This window comes from Eumetopias jubatus, unplaced genomic scaffold (genome assembly GCF_037043125.1).
Source record: "Eumetopias jubatus isolate StellerSeaLion01/CBP00866 unplaced genomic scaffold, mEumJub1_p1.0 scaffold_8, whole genome shotgun sequence".
NCBI classification, from domain to species: domain Eukaryota; kingdom Metazoa; phylum Chordata; class Mammalia; order Carnivora; family Otariidae; genus Eumetopias; species Eumetopias jubatus.
The window spans coordinates 76,997,453-77,013,286 of NW_028274814.1; the positions used below are offsets into that span (position 1 = coordinate 76,997,453).

At 54.1% G+C, this 15,834-nt stretch overlaps 1 protein-coding gene across 2 annotated transcripts in view; it reads right to left on the reverse strand.

Moving 5' to 3' along the window:
• The window catches only part of VDR (vitamin D receptor), a 68,177-nt gene extending 53,082 nt beyond the window's left edge, over positions 1-15,095 (reverse strand). For both annotated transcript variants that reach the window (XM_088026026.1, XM_028123127.2), the window contains exon 1: positions 15,027-15,095. The gene's annotated coding sequence lies outside the window, so the exon portion shown is untranslated. The remainder of the gene's footprint in view (positions 1-15,026) is intronic.
• Positions 15,096-15,834: the final 739 nt, after the last annotated feature.

Below are 15,834 nucleotides of genomic sequence, written 5' to 3' on the forward strand. Positions count from 1 at the left end.
TGGGAAGAGGGGAACGGTGGGAAGCCACGGAAGAGGCCCTGATGTGGACTGCAGTGGGACCACCCAACCCCGATGACATCCTGACACGCCACGCAAAGGAACAAAGTGGGTAAAGGTTACCCACTTGCTCTTGCCCAACCAGCTCCCGCTCCTGGCTCTGGCCTCTGTGGCCTGAAGAAATGGATCAGGACTCAAGGCAGCAAGGGAGTATCTTAGAGGGAAGTGGGATGTGCCTGGTCTGCTCTCTCCCTACTCTAGGAGGCCCTCCTGGGATACAAGGGTGGCGGTACTTCCGTGGGGTATCTGCTCCAGGCCAAAGTTGATGGGACCAGGAGACTCATGGTCCAGTGACTTGGAGACCAAGGAATAGACATTGGAGCAGCCCAAATGGAGAACACCAAGCATACAGGGGAAGTGGTTCTAGCCCTCCTCTGGGGAGACCTGAACTCCTACTAGTGCTAATGTAGCGGATGGCTGAATGGGATTTAAAGCAACAACAAGGATGGCCTCAGGACAATAGGAGAAGGCCGCTTCTCCCTCCCAAGAGATTCCCAAGCCCAGTTGCTAGTGTCTCTGCGGGCCTCTACCAAGACTAAGTATCTTTTTCACTGCCGGGCCCTTGGCCCAAGTCTGCGTAGGCCTGAGTCCACCCCTGCTCAGACAGATGTCTTTGAGGCCTACCCCATCCCAGTCCACCCTGGCCAGTCTTCTTTTCCTTTTTCCTCTGGGACCAATGCAGTCTTTGCATCACTCAGAGACTCCCTGCACTGTCCTAAAGGTCAGTACCCAAGCCCCAGGTCCCACCAGCTCTGAGATACTCAGGATCCTCAGCATCAGATCCCTTGCTTACCTCCACAACCAGCCTGGCCAGCCTGACACCCTGGGCAATCTGCCTACCATCCAGCTTCCCCCAAAGCCCATTCCTGCACCCTTCTCTACAAACGGGGACATGATGGCCCCTGGGGCACGGGGCTGCTGCAGGGACCCACATCTCTGTGTAGCACTCAGCACCGTGCCCAGTGCCTGACACACTGCAGTTTGATGGAAGCTTGTGCTCATCGTTAAGAGCTCTAACTGCTCTCGGTACAGTCACTGGAGAGTCCAGAGCCTGGAAAAGGCTCCAGAGAGGCGCACGAAGGGCAGAAAGCCTGCTCTCAGTCCCGAACATACCACTCCAAACATTGTCTAGAAAGCCACATTTCCACTGAACTGGGAAAAAACCGACCACCCCACCCATTGGCTGTTGGCTTCCAAAAATCTGGCTGCTCGGGGTGGGGAAAAATGGATCGTTCTAATCTCTCCCCTACAAGCAGAGAAGCTGAGCTACATTGGGACTTTTCCTCTGCAAGGAAGCGAAGACCCGTGGCTCCCTAGGTGCCACGGATTACCGAGCCCCTCTGCTTATCACCCTTTCCTTCCTTTCCCTCTGCCTTCCAGTGCCATCTTCCTCCCATTTCTGTCACCTAGGGCTGGTCATGCATCTGTCATATATCTGTTCTCTCCTAGCGGGACTGGAAGCTCAGCGGCCCCGTGACGTGCGTGGCCTGTGTGTCATCGGGGCAGTGGCACTTCCTCACCTGCTTTGCCCATGTGCAGGCGCAGAACGCAGGGGAAGACTGGGGCAGAGAGCCGGGGGCTGGGGCCCAGAGGTGGCAGTGGGAGCTGCAGCTGCCCCGGGAACAGGGGGCACACCGTGGCCCCCAACCTGGACACTGGGCTGACTCTGGCTCAGTGAACCTGCACTCCTATTTGCCCCCAGCTCCTAGGGGCCCTGCAAAGCCTTTCACTTATGCTGGGATAGGCGGTTAGGCCTGTGCCAGAAACAGTGAAGGATCCCGGGTCTTCTGGGACAGGTAGGGCAGCTCTAGTCCCAAAGGTCCCGATCCACCCAGATGCATCCTCTCTATCTTCTGGGTTATTAGTGAGGGGGTGGACACTCCTCAGGTATTCAGGAAGCTTTTCAGGGCCTGGGCCAATGAGAGAGGTTCCCATCCACTTTTGAGCACAGAGCAGTTACCCCAAGGTAACACCAAGCTGCTCCTCAGTTTCTGATCAGAACCGTTTCCCCCCAAAGATCTTTCCCAGGACTTCAGCTTTGTCAGGGTTCCAGACATCCCCCCAGCCATTTCTTCTCAGGGACGCCCTTGGACGGCCAGGGAACTGTAACATTTCTTCTTGACCTCACACTGTGGTGGGCATATTGGTTCTGGCCTCTGATGCCTTATCTTCGATGGTGACCCCTAGCTGGTTTTAAGCACCAACACCATGGCAAGCCCATCCTGGAAGTCAGAGACACAATGGACAGACACACAGAGACCCTGCCCTCTTGAAGCTTCCGGTCCACGGAGGGGAACAAATGGGAAGGACAAGTGAGTAGGGTCCATAGCACCATACAGGTCAGCCCACAGGACAAGAGTGTGCGGGAGCGCCCCTAGCTTTGTGCTGGCAAGGTAAAGAAGGCTCTTCGGAGGAGGTCGCTTATCAGCCTACCAGCGGAGACAGGAAGGATCATAGTTCAACATGGCAGTGGTAGGACGGCTTAATGAGGCTTCCGGGCAGACAGCCTTTGTGCAGAGGCCGAGAGGCAAAAGGGGAAAGGGCATGTCAGAGGCGGGGAGACTAGTTCTGCACGGCCGGAGACAGGGAGGCCACCAGGAAGAGAAGAACCAAACTGACCACACTCATTGGCATAGTAGGTATCTTCCATTCTTCCTTCTACAGACTACTTCTTCTAGTAAACCCACTGAGTCTTGAATACCAGGAATTTTAAATTATTGTAATGATATTCAAACTGAAGTCGTTCAGACTCCAGTTGGATTCCCATTCCAACCTGAATCGAGCTCGGGTGTTGTGCAGAAAATAAAAATAGGGCTCTCTGCTACTGGTTTATCAAGAAAGGGCCCCAAGGCCAGCAAAGCAGTGGGCCTCTTCTTCAGACGGTGGAGGTCCCAGCTGGTGCACACCCAGAGCCACCACCACCTCCATCCTCCTTTGGGGCAAATCTTCTACCCCCAGAGTAGGACCATCACAACTGAGCTGAAAGGCAGAGATAAAGGAGAGAGTTCTAGAAAACTCAGCCCAGCTGAATAGGAAAATAGATGTTTTCTGAGAGAAAACCAAAGAAAGAACAGAAGAAGCCTCACAAAGGACAGACGGAAGTCGGTGAACAGCTCAGCCGCACGTCACCGGTTCAATCCTTATTGAATGCATCACTCTGTCCAGGGCAGCCAGATATGGTTGCCTGGCATGGGGAGAGCTGAGTTGCATATAGCCACCCATCCCCAAACCTGCCTCCACTGAGCCACTTGGCTCACCGCTCTCTCCCAGTCAACAAGGTCACTTCCTCGTTGCCAGGAATCGCTGTAAGGAAGGGCATCAGCCACAGACAGACACACAATGCTCACAAACAACTCACAGCACTCACACCTGCGGAAAGTCCCCGACCCGTGTGGGCACACGCCAACCCATACCCTGGGTCGAAATGTCCACGCTCACTGCTGGCAACAGAAGCAGCCCGGCCTTCCCCTCAGACCTAGAGCCGAAGACAGCCTTGTTTCTATGTTTCAGGCCCACACAGCCAGATCTGTCTGGAGGATTCTTCCCCAGAGCCACAAAGTGGTAGGAAATAGCTGCCTTTGTCCTAACCCCTGAACCCTCTCCCAACTATAATCCCCTCCCACAGCCCTATCCACTGGCCATCTTCCTTTTCCTTGTTTTTCTCTGACACCCAGGGGCAAAGATGGAACAGATTTACTCCACAGAGCACTTTCAGGGCTGCTGCAGGGCTCGGGAGGAGCTACACCAGCTGTCTGCAGCCCCCAGCTGCCCTGCGGTCTGGCCTGCCCACCCCCACCCCCCAACCTGGGCCTCAGCACCAGGGGACAGAATTGCCACTGCTTTTACTCCACATGCTTCCACAGCAGCAAACATCCCTGGGAAAGGCACCTGATGGGGCGGCTGGGAGCCTGCCCTCAGTTGAAGGAGCTGTGAGGGAGCCGTCACTCCCACTGGGGCAGGCCGCCCTCTGTCAGCTGCAGTTGCTGCTAGTCAGGCACAGATGGGCAGTGTTCTAGGGGAAGAGGCAGGGGCCTGGGGCCCATGTCTGCTCCCTGGGGTGGGGAGAGGGGGCAGCCCCTCCACCCACCGCTTCCCCTACACATCCCCCAACACCTTACTTTTGCCAGAGCTCCCCCTGACCTGAAAAACAACTCTGCAGCCAGGCTCTTTAGTAGCTCAGGATTGAAGTTTAACAGAGACAAAAATAATTCCCTGGAGTGAGCTATTTTCTGCCCAGCTTTGGGAACAATAGCTCAAGGTGGCAGGCAGTGGGGGCAGCCTTGGGGAGGAAGCTGGCCACGGGCCACCCACTGGGTTAGGGCCCTCTCCATGCCCCCTCCACACTCCCCCTAGAGTGGGATTTTCAGGGAGGGCGGACCTCCGGTGGGTTAACCCCAGGTGAGGAGGGAGGGTGGCAGGGAAGGGCAGGCCTGTGGGAACCCCGTGCCGCCTGCATGCTGGGTTTCAATCCTCCATGGCTACTCCTCTCTGATGGAACGGAAGGAAGAAGAAAGAGAAAACACTGCTCATTTACCAAGCCTGGGAAAGGGGCTTCTCCACCCTTCTGCCTATCTCATAGCACTGCTGTATCAGCTGAGATAAAGTGTTTTAGGAGCACCTGGGTGGCTCACTTGGTTAAGGGTCTGCCTTCGGCTCAGGTCATGATCCCAGGGTCCTGGGGTCGAGCCCCACGTTGGGCTCTCCACTCAGCAGGGAGCCTGCTGCTCCCTCTCCCTCTGCCTGCCTCTCTGTCTACTTATGCTCTCTCTCTCTGTCAAATAAATAAATAAAATCTAAAAATAAAGAAAGTGTTTTGTACAAATTGTGCTTGATAGTCCATAAAAATGTTACTAATTTACAATTATTTCCTCCAGGTCTTAAAAGGAGGATGAAATTCAGGTGTGAAAGTCCAAGGCTGTGAGAGCACGTTGGAGTAGTGCAGGGAGCACGACACTATCCAGCAGCCCGAGGTCCTCACAGCCGGGAGAGGCCAAACTGCAGCGTCTGCGTCATTCTCTGCCGCCCAAGCCCAAGCCCCAAGTTCTACTTTCCTCCCTCCCTCCCTCCCTCCCTTCCTTCCTTCCTTCCTTCCTTCCTTTTTTCCTAGAGACCCTTTGCTTGACTATTAGTTTCTTTTTGATTTCTCTACACAGAATTTTCCTTCTAACATCTGCGGGAAAATATCTGCCAGGGATACAGGGTCGGGGAGGGGGAGGGGGAGGGGATTCACTCATGGACTATAATCAGCCTGATTTCATGATAACTCTCCAGAAAGAAACACTTGGCCCCTGTAAGGTCTTATGGCGTGTTGCGCAGTGGGCCCCTGGAGAGCCATCATGCCTTTAGTGAGGAGTTCGGTATCCACGAGGGCCTTCCTGGTCCCACTCTGTCTAACAGTCACGTGTTCAAAAAAAGAAACTACCAGAACACACACTGGAGGCCCACAGGCTAAACCTGGCCACGAGTGGGTGCTGTGTACCACCACCACCATCATCACTGGTCATCAAAAATTTTTAAATTAGTTGTCAATGTTTCTGAAAAATAGAGAGATTTCACTTTTGGATGTCTAGCTTCCTGTTAAAAATATGGGATAATCTGGCCACATTGGGCTGTAGTCCCGGTGGCAGCCCTGCTGGCCTGAGGTGGAGCTACCCCTCCGGACCAGGCTGTGCCCTCCATCCCCCCCAGCCCCGGGTTTGCAGCCCTCCAGCCTCACAGGTGAGAGAACAGGCTGTGCACGCAGCTGTGTGAGTGCAAACCCTGCCTCCACCGCCCCCCTTCGGTTCCCCTCGGCTGCGTCCCAGAACCAGTGACCAGAGCTCTCTAAGCTCCCGTTCCCTGGCCTGCAAGAGGAGAAAAAGATACCTACCTCATTCGTCTGTGAGGCTCCAATGAGATTATGCATGTCAAGGACTCAGCACAGCACCTGGTAGTGGCACCTGCTCAGGGAATGCTAGTGCTTGTTCTTATCAGGATTGCTTTGGGAACTGGGGACAAGTCCTCTGAGCTGCAGCCCAGCTTTTCGTATAATGTTTTAGTCACACGAAGCACTTGCCCTTCAACTCTCTTCTCTAGCTCAGGGGACCCAGGCTACCTAGAAACATATTTCCATCCAATAAACAGTGACTGAGCATAGCTGTGATGAGTTAGGTGTTGTGTGGAGTTGGGACACTTCCAAGATGGGCTCCAGCCCTGTTCTCAGGGGCTGGAAACACAGCGGGGACATGGACCATTGAACAGACAGGCTCAGCCCTGTCAGGTGCAATTGAGCACAGAGCTTCCACACCACCCCCCGGCCCCCGCCCCGGCCCTGCCCCAACCAGCCAGGAGCTTGGCTTTCAAGAAGGAACCCTGACTCTCCTTCTCCTTCCAAGTTCCAAAACCTTCCAGAACTTTACTAAAAGACACTAAATGGCAAATTAGCTCCACTTCCCCTCCGGGTTCTCAGGCTCCACACTCGAGTTCTTCCGCGGCACACTGGTTAACAGAGTTTCATCTCAACAAAGCTGTTCAGATCTCCGACGGAGTTCATGATAATGGAATTTTACCTGAGGCTGTCACCCCCACTTCTTAACATCATGGCACCCAAGATGTTGGTGTGCTTGCCAAATAGACTGGGCAGAGGCACCTTCCCGCCCCTGGCAGAAGTCCGGAAACTCAGAGTTGTTTGGAACAAAGAACTCTGCCCCGAAGGTGTTTTCCAGCATCACCCTGGCCAGCCTGGAACTGTCCCATTCACCCTCCACTGGCACCACCTACTGCCTCTCTACCAGCCCTCCTCAGACAGGAAGGGGAGAGGGAAGACGGAGTTGAACAACCGGGACACCACACAGGGCAATTCGTGGGCAGGTGAAGCAGGGGCAGACATTCTGGACTTCAGGAGATCTGGATTTAAGTTCTAGTTCTGACTTAGGAAAGAAATTTAACCTCTTAACGTCTTCTTTCTTTCTTTCTTTCTTTTTTTAAAGATGTATTTATTTATTTTAGAGAGAGAAGAGAGCAGGGGAAAGGGGCAGAGGGAGAGGGAAAGAGAAACTTAAGCAGACTCTACGCTGAGCATGGTGCCGGACCTGGGGCTCAATCTCACAACACTGAGATCATGACCAGGGCTGAAACCAAGAACTGGAGACTTAACCGGCTGTGCCACCCAGGCTCCCCACCACTCAACTTCTTTGAACGTCAGTTTCCTCTTCTGTAAAATGGGGATAACAATATTACCTACCCCATAGGATTATTGAAGGGCATACGTGAGAAAATGCATGAAAACATTTAACACGGTGCCTGGAATGTGTCAGTTATAATAAGCCTTGGTTTATTACGATTGTCAGCTTTTATCTGGTATGTTAGCCTCACAGAGGTCAAAGGTTGGTGTAAAGAGAGACAATGGGGCAGAGTGGGGTGGGAGGTGCTTGAAGACTAGGTGGGGCTCTACCATGGAGCCCAGCATGGGCCTAGTGACCAAGCTGAGGCCCAGGGCAGAGGCACTCGCCTGCCTCTGGAGCTGACAGGCACAGACTAGAGGGGTAATTACAGGATTGCGGCCTGGGGTGGCCCATGCAACTGCCCAGCCAGCCACATTCTTTTGTGGGTGGCTGCGTGAGTGGGCAGCTGGCTGTTGATGTGGCTGCAAGGACACAGGGTCTATCTAACACCTCTTCAACCTAGCACCTCCAGGCAGAGTGTTCAACCTTGGAAGGGAAAAGGGTTCTCTGCGGGCATTCTGCTCCTTTCCCCAGGGCACCTCCTCTGTTCTCTCCACCCCAACCCTCAAGTACCCCCCCACCCCGCTCCTCAGATTGGACAAGTCAGAGGGTCAAAGATCAAGGCCAGACTTTGAACAATTAGTCTTCAGTTTACCTCACCTGGAGCCTTCAAAAGTTCAAAAAGCCCTGGACAGATGTAAATCCCATCTCTGCCCCTAGTGCCCTGAACTCTGATTAGCTAGTAAGCACAGAGTTCTGAGATTTCCATGTCCTTTTCTCAAAATCACTGCCCAGGAAAAATCTACCATCCCAACACCTTTGGCAAAATGCAATTCAGTAGGTATCACTTGGTCACCTAGTATGTGCTCAGCACTGTCACCAGGCTCTTGGTTGAACCGAACAGAACGCCAAGTGTTGGGATGGGTGTGGAGCCGTGGGGTCCCTCCCTCACTGTTGCTGGGAGCCCCGCGAGGAAGGCTTCAACCGCACGCGGAGACCCTGCACAGCGCCCGCAGAGTCAGGCTGGGGCCGCCTGCATACGACACATCAGACAGGTGTACACAAAAGCCAGTCAAGGATGATTCAATTACAAGAGCCGAAGGGGGCCTTTAGAAAGTGCAACTTTTTCATTTTAGAAATGAAGTCTATATCAGGTGTTGAAAAGGATGGGGAACAACGGGAAATTTTATCCCCTGCTAAAGGGAGTGCTTTCTGGTACCAGCACTGTGGAAGAGGGTTGGGCACTGTAGAGCAATGCCCAACCGAATTCCCTGTGCCCCAGCAGCTCTACCCCCAGGTCCCGGCCCCGGAAAAACACCTACGCACACCAGGAGACAAGCACGACATACTCCGGGCAGTGTCACCATGCTAACTCCAAACTGGAAACAACCCAAACGTCCATCACCATGAGGGATGATGGACACGTTGCAGCACATCCTTACCGTGCACACCACGCTGAGTGAAAACTAGTGAACTACCTCTGGGTGCGTCAACACGGACGAATCTCAGAAATGTGACACGGAGTAGAAGACCTACATCGCAGAGAGCATGCATGTTGGTAAGCTCCAAAGACATGCGAAGGTAAACAAATACATTGTTTGGCAAGGCTCACGTAGATGATAACTTAAAAAGAAAAGGAAGGAAATTATTAGCAGGGTGGGGAGGGAGGAAGGGGATGCAAATGGGAAGAGGAACGGGAGCTTTTAAGGTGTCACCGATGTTCCATTCCGAATTTAGGCGATATGTACAGGATATATATAATACATATATATTATATTACTCTTTAATCTATACATAAGCATATTGTGTGTATGATATATTTCACAGTTAAAGAAACAAAAAGAATGGAAGAATCTGAGTCCCAGAGAAGCTAAATAACTTTCCCAAGCTCATCAGCTAACAAATGGCAGGAAGAGAAATTTACCAAATCTGACTGCAGCCAGCTACCAAGACAGACATTCTTGGATTCTAAAGGGACCTCTCGCAATGATGAGTCTCTGGTCTAGTAAATCTGAGAACAATTGCCAGAGTCTTTACTTTTCACTGTTAAATTCCCAGCGTCTTGAATAGTGCCTGCCACACAGTAGGCCCTCAATGCATATCTACCGAATGACCATCTGTCTGCCCATGCTTTTGGAGGCCTTACTTCGTGCCAGACACTTCACTTACATCACCTCTAGTCCTCACACACGCTCTATAAGGGAGTTATTCTTATCCCAGCTGACAGATAAGGAAACTGAGATTCAGAGAGATTAAGACACCTGCCCAAGGTCACAAGCTAGAAAGTGACAAAGCCAGGATTTGAACCCGAGGGTGTCCAACTCAAACCCCGTGTTCCTCCTATTCGGTGAGGCTGCTAGCACAGCTTCTAACAAGCTACCTAACATTTCAGTCCTATGCCGAGGAACCCCGGAGGCCCCCGCTGAAGGGTGGGCTGAGCACTTTCTCTTCCTTCTCCCTCCGTGTCTGGGCTCTGGCACCGAGAGTGGTTGGCCCCGGCCAGGCCCGGCACCGACAAGCAGGGCAGAGCAGGGGTCACGGGCTAATTCTGCAGCGTGGCAGGCTGCTGCATCACTTCCAGCCTCTGTTCCCCATACACATGCTGGAGGGAGTAACAGCAGTTTCCTTCAAGCAGAAGCTGTCAAGGTTAAAGGAGATAAGAAATTGCACAGTGCCTGGCAGAGAGAGGCTGTTAGATGCATCTAGAGTCCATTTCTCCTTCCAGGTGGGCTAGCTTCAGAAGTATTTCTGAAGGGGTGGCCAGGCGGGGGAAGGGTAGACGGATGAGATTAGCTCCCGGTTGGCCAATGGGACAATGACCTTTCCTTGGTGCCCCTAGCACATAGTAGGTTATCAATAGAGTGGCTTGTGTGAAATTGAGAGAGTGTTTGTTATTTGCCTTCTAGACCACTCAAATCTTATTTGATCCCAGGCAATCTCTCTGCATGGAGCTCTGTCTCTCTTTCTCAGGTTCTTGTCTGCTGTTTTTACCCAAGTTAGGTGTCCAAGACTGCTGGAGAGGCCCTGAGGCCTGAGGGTGCTGGCAGAGGGAGCCTCCTTTGAGAGGCCACTGTCCCCAGAGTAACCTTTGGGCAAACTGAGCTTGCACCCAGGTCAACCTGTTCAAACCAGTTAGTAAATCTAACCCTGCCACTCACAAACATTTATTGCTGGCCTATTATGTACAAGGCATGGTGCTAAATGCCCTGTGGCTTCCCACGAATGCTGAAGTGGTAGGGTTCCGTGGAGGTTAAAATGGACCCAAGAGTGAGTCCTGACTGTCCCACTCCTCAGCTGTGGAGCTTCGGCACATTGCCCAACCTCACCAAGCCTCAGTTTCCCATTTGTAAAAGAAGCAAAACAGTGCTTCCTATCTCACAAGGTTGTGGCGGGTCTGGGAGGCCACGCACGCAATGTATTTAGCACAGCCCCCGGTACTACTGAACTCAGGGTTCAGCGAGTAGCTGTTCTTGGAGCTACAAATCCAATGCCAGCAGGTGGCACACACTGGATGTGTCACCAGCAAAGCCTTGCGCCTCGTAGGTGCCCCAGAGTGCCTGGAATGTCACACCTTGCACAACACCTCAAAGCTTCAACCTGTGGTCAGAAGGCCAGTGAGAGGCAGCAGCTTCCCAGGAACTGGCTTCTGGGTCCTGCCCAAGCTCCCACTTGCCCGCTGGTGCCGCTGCCCACGCCCTGCTCAGGACCAGGACTCTCCCCTGCGCAGAATGGGGACTTTGTGTGGCATCTGGTTCTGGAAACACTGCTTGGCCTATTCCTTTGGCACGGGACCTGCAGGGCAGGTTTGCAAAAGCATGACACACGCTCAGACGCCCCTAGCACCTGCTGCTTCTGCTTCTCGCTTTTGCCATTTACTGACCAGCTGCCCCCCTCCTCCCCTTCCAGCCCAGGGGGCCTCTTCCCTTCGCTGGCCCCACAAGTCGCTTCAAAGGGTGGGACTTCCCAAGAGGTCTTCACCTGCCCTCTTCATTTGCTGTTGAGGAGAACAGCTTCCTTCCTGCCAGAGTAGACAGTCCCTACACCTTACCGATGAGGCCCTACCCCCATGCCAGGCTCCCCAGTCACTCTCATGCTGGCCCCCTGAGGGCTCTCCAGGGAGCCTACCCTGAGCATCTGGACCACGAGGACCAAGAACGCAGAAGGGAGGGCAGTTTCTTTTCTACATGTCACCGCAGCAGGATGCAGTCACTGTCACCAATGCCTAGAGCTTGGGTTGAGCAAGAATAGTCTGTCCCCGCCCTGGACCATTTCCCCAATAGTCAGACCAGAGGAGACAAACTCCAGTGTCCAGGAGGACTGACTCCATCTCCTGCTAAGCAGTTTTTCTCTGGCTCTGACCTCCACTCTGCTCACCAGTTCCCCAGAACCTGACAACAAGTGACCTGCACCCTTTATCCACACGAGCAAGGTTTGACTACCTCCCCTTCTTGTTGTTTATCCGCTTGACAGCTGGACTTCCCTGTGGTATGGTGTGGCCCCCAGAGATCTGGGAAGCTGGACAGACAAAATGAAGAGGCTGCAGATATGGGGGAAGAGGGAAGAGGAAGCATGAGGCCAAGTCTTGGCTCCATTATAAATCCCAATTCCCCCAGGGGCAGCTGAAGGGGAGTTGGCAGGCCTTCCTGTCCCCATCTGAGGTAGGGGTGGGGCGGGAAAACCAAAGGTGAAGCGAGTCATAAGCCAAGGGTGAAGGGAAGTCACACGAGCAAGTGCGAGGCTGGGTGGCGGGTAGTGGGAGAAGGTGGCTGGGGGCAGTGCTGCCCTCAGGGAAAAGCCTGGAATTGGCTGATAATACCGAGGAATAAGGTGGGGGTGTTGGGGCTGCCCTCAGAATTAAGCTACCCCCATCTTCCCCTCATCATGAAGGACTTCCCCCACCTTCTCTTCCTCGTTAAACCCGCTCCCACCCAGCTTCCCCTCAGCAGTGTGACCTCCACTGGGTTTGGAGAATGACTAAATGTCCCAGTGAGGCCTTGACAGCTGTGACGTGTGTCCATTGTCCTGACTTATTAATAACACCCCTGTCACACTCAAAGTCTCCCAGTTTGGACAGTAAATTGTATGGCACTGTCCCTAGCCCACCCAGAGGGCACTGACACAGGACAGGGTGAAGAGGGAATTAGAGAAAAGCATGGCTGGGAGCAAGGCCCTGTGGTCCAGAACGCCAGCCAGGCTAGTTTCCGCCCAGCTGGATCGTCTTGGAACCGACGGTAGTGGAGAGACAGCAAGGGCAGTGCCCCTCCTGCGGCTCACACCGTCTCAGGGAAGAGGCCTGATTTGGTGGGTTCCGCTTCCTGTCATCCCTCAGAGGTCCTAGCACCAAGCTGGGTGCCTAAGAGGCTCTTAACCAAATCTTATCATTTCCTTGCTTCCCTCTACCTGCATCCACAACAGGCTCGTAGCCATGACAAACTGAAAGCCGGGGGGCTAGAACTCATCCTGTCCAGCAACAAACTGGGACATGATCCGAGCTCAGACTTCCAGTATTTCTGACTCTGGCCCTCCAGCCACCAGAACCGGACAAAGACAATAGCAGGTTTCTAGCAGAGGTTCCAGAAGCAGATCTCGGCCAAGGTGGCCACTGCCTCCTAAGGATGTGAGGTGCAGAACTGAACAGCTGCAGCTCCCTCTCCTGCTTGGATAACTGCTTGGTCTGGCCCCTGAGCCCCAAGCCAAACGTGGAAGACACCGGCTTCAGACACTGGCTACTTATTCTGAGAGCGGAGGGTGGGGGTCCAGGAGGTCCTCTTGGTGCTTGCTCCGGGACCTAATCCCAAAAGGAGATGAGTTCTGAGGTGGGATGGGGAAGAAGACCGAGAAACCACAAACACAAATAACCAGGGCACCCCAAACTGTACCAGACCTTCCACAATGTTTCTACAAATAGAGTGTGAGGGCCTTGACCAAGGTGATGTGAGGGGTCAGGAAAGCTTCCTAACTCTCCTTCCTTCCTTCCTAATCTCACTCTCCTCTTTTCTTACCTTTTCCTCTTCCCTCCTTTCTTATTCTTTACCCTGGACAGGGTCCAAGTTGTGGCTAAAGAGGGACTAGCCAAACTGAAGCCATGGGACCCAACAAGAGTACAGACTGTGAAGTCCCAGCATTTTGCAATCTGAGTCAGCCCCACAACACACCCTGGTTGTGGGCTCATGTCATATGGATCCAGAGAGGCCGCTGACAGGGGGGCAATGGACTCGGGGGCTCCTGTTTCTCCTCAAGGATCTGAACCACCCAAAACAAAAGCCAGAGAGAAATTTACAGTCTTACTACCTCCTGGTCCAGCTGCATACCATTCCGGAAGGATCCTCAATCCCCTCCAGTACTTGGACAGGGAAGGGACGAGGAAGGCCCCCCAATACACAACACTCGAAGTTCACAGAGTTGAGGGTTCCAATGTCCAGACTATCCATTTCCACCTCAACAAACCATCCCCACTTCTGAGCTTGGCTTGAAACTTTCTTTGACAACACCATGGCTTCCCTAGTCCTAGAATCTTCCTGACTTCTTGGGCACACCCACCTTGTTAGCAGAGATGGGCCGCTAACAAGATCACTAGGCAGACATGGAATGAGAGCCTGGAAGTCTACAGGGTTGGGATGTACCTCCTGATCCTTGGAGAAGGATAAGAGATGTGGATTTACTGCAAATCCAGTCTCTTCACAGTCATACCACAGCGATCCCATAATCATGGCTGTGTTGGGTGTCCCCTTCACAGGAGTGGCCACCACTGGCCTTGAGGAAGACAGCCTTCCAGCAGGGAGCTGGAGTGGAGCTGACTCTGCCTAGGGGAGCTTCTGCAATGCTCAGAAAATGCCTGCCCAGTTGCTTGCCTGGGCTCTGGCCCCTCTGGCTGCAACTGAGCCCAGACAGGAGGCTGACTCACTCACCGCAGGGAGGAGGAGGAAGAGGAGGAGGAGGAGGAGATGCGGGAAGGGCCTCTGCTGGGAGACCCAGTGCTCTCCCAGCCCAGGCAGCCTGGGTCTCAGCCTAGTGGTCCATGGGGAAGGGGGGGCAGTGTCCACTGCTCCCTCCAGACACCATGTTGTTCCCTCCTAGATACTTTTCCTGAATTCTCCCCCACCACTCACAGATGTGGGACCCCTCACTCCCCAAACAGAAACCACTCCCTGAGCCCCCTCCTCGATTAGTTGCTTGCCCCTAATTCCATGGATAGGCTCTCCTGAAAAAATAAATCCAGTGCATTAGGGTCGAGTAGATCTAAAATCATTGGTGGTTTAAAAAAGGAAAAGAAAAGAAAAGAAAAAAACCACTCTACTTAAAAGATCCAACTCCACCATCGCAGGTGACCGTACATAGGTCCGAGAAGATGTTAAGGCTACACACACCCCACCTCCAGGAGACCTTAGCACCATCGACAGCCAATCTCCCTTTCTTATTCCTCCACTCCATGCCAAGCTCCCCAAAAGAGGAAGAAAACAAATGCTTCTTGTTGCCCAAGTGCGGAGCGCTGGGCTAGCAGAGAATTTGTGTGTTAAACTGCCAAGAGCAGCGAGGAGGTCGTTGCTCCTCTCGCCAGCCTGGCACGAACTTTAGCTCTTCCTCAGACCTCAGTGTCCCGTCAGTGCCTCAGCCTCATGGCACGACAGCCCAGGTAGCCAAGTTTGCCCCGGCGATTTAGACTCCCGTGCTTGCACCCGGGCACTCAGGGCCGGTACCCCCGACGCCCCTCCCCCGGGCCCAATCCCGATCGCGGGACCCCCTTCCCCGCCGCTCCCGGTTCCGCACCTGGTCCGGCGGGTGGGCAGGCTGCTTCGCGCTCCCGGCGCCTCCGGCTCGGCGGCTGCCTTTTGACAAGCAGAGACAGCCCAGCACCTGGCCCCGCCCCCAAGGCCCCGCCCCCGGGCCTGCCCCTTCCCTTGGCCCGGCCCAGAGGACCCGCCTCGCCGGGCGAGAGCGCCGGCGGCACTGCAACCATCTTGACTTGGAATCAACCACTGGGAGGCTCCGCCCCGGGTAGTCCTCCGCGACTGCAGTGCACAGGGCAAGACGTGCTTCTAGCCTCTGTGCGTGAGAGTTTTCGATGGTTATGTGTGTGCACCTCCACGCTGTGCCCGCGTTAATCTGTGAGGCATTCGCCCACCTCCCGCCGCCGTGGTTCTACCCAGCCTGCTGCGGACGCCTCTTCCAGGTGCGTCACCTTCACCTGGGCTGACCCGACTGGGACTTCGTCGTCTGCCGGGCTGGGGCCGCCTGCCGCGGGCACCATCGCTTCTCTCTGCGCTCGTGGGAAATCCCGGGCACCGCTGGCGGTCCCGTTACCTCTGCAGAGCGCCAGGGAGCTCAGCCCGACCCTGCACGCTAGGCTAGAAGAGCAAACGGAAAACGGGGCCCAAGTGGAGCCTGGAGCTGCGTCGTTGTCCCCTTCGAAGTCCCCTCGCCCGCGACCACGGCTGATCACGGCTGATCACGTCGCGAACCTCATCCAAGCGAGTTTAGTCTCAGCTTCCCTGGGCCCTGGCCCCCGCCATCCGCCTCTTATGACACTGCTGTGAAGAGAAGAGAGGAGTTAAAGAGTATGTCATGAGATCTGGAA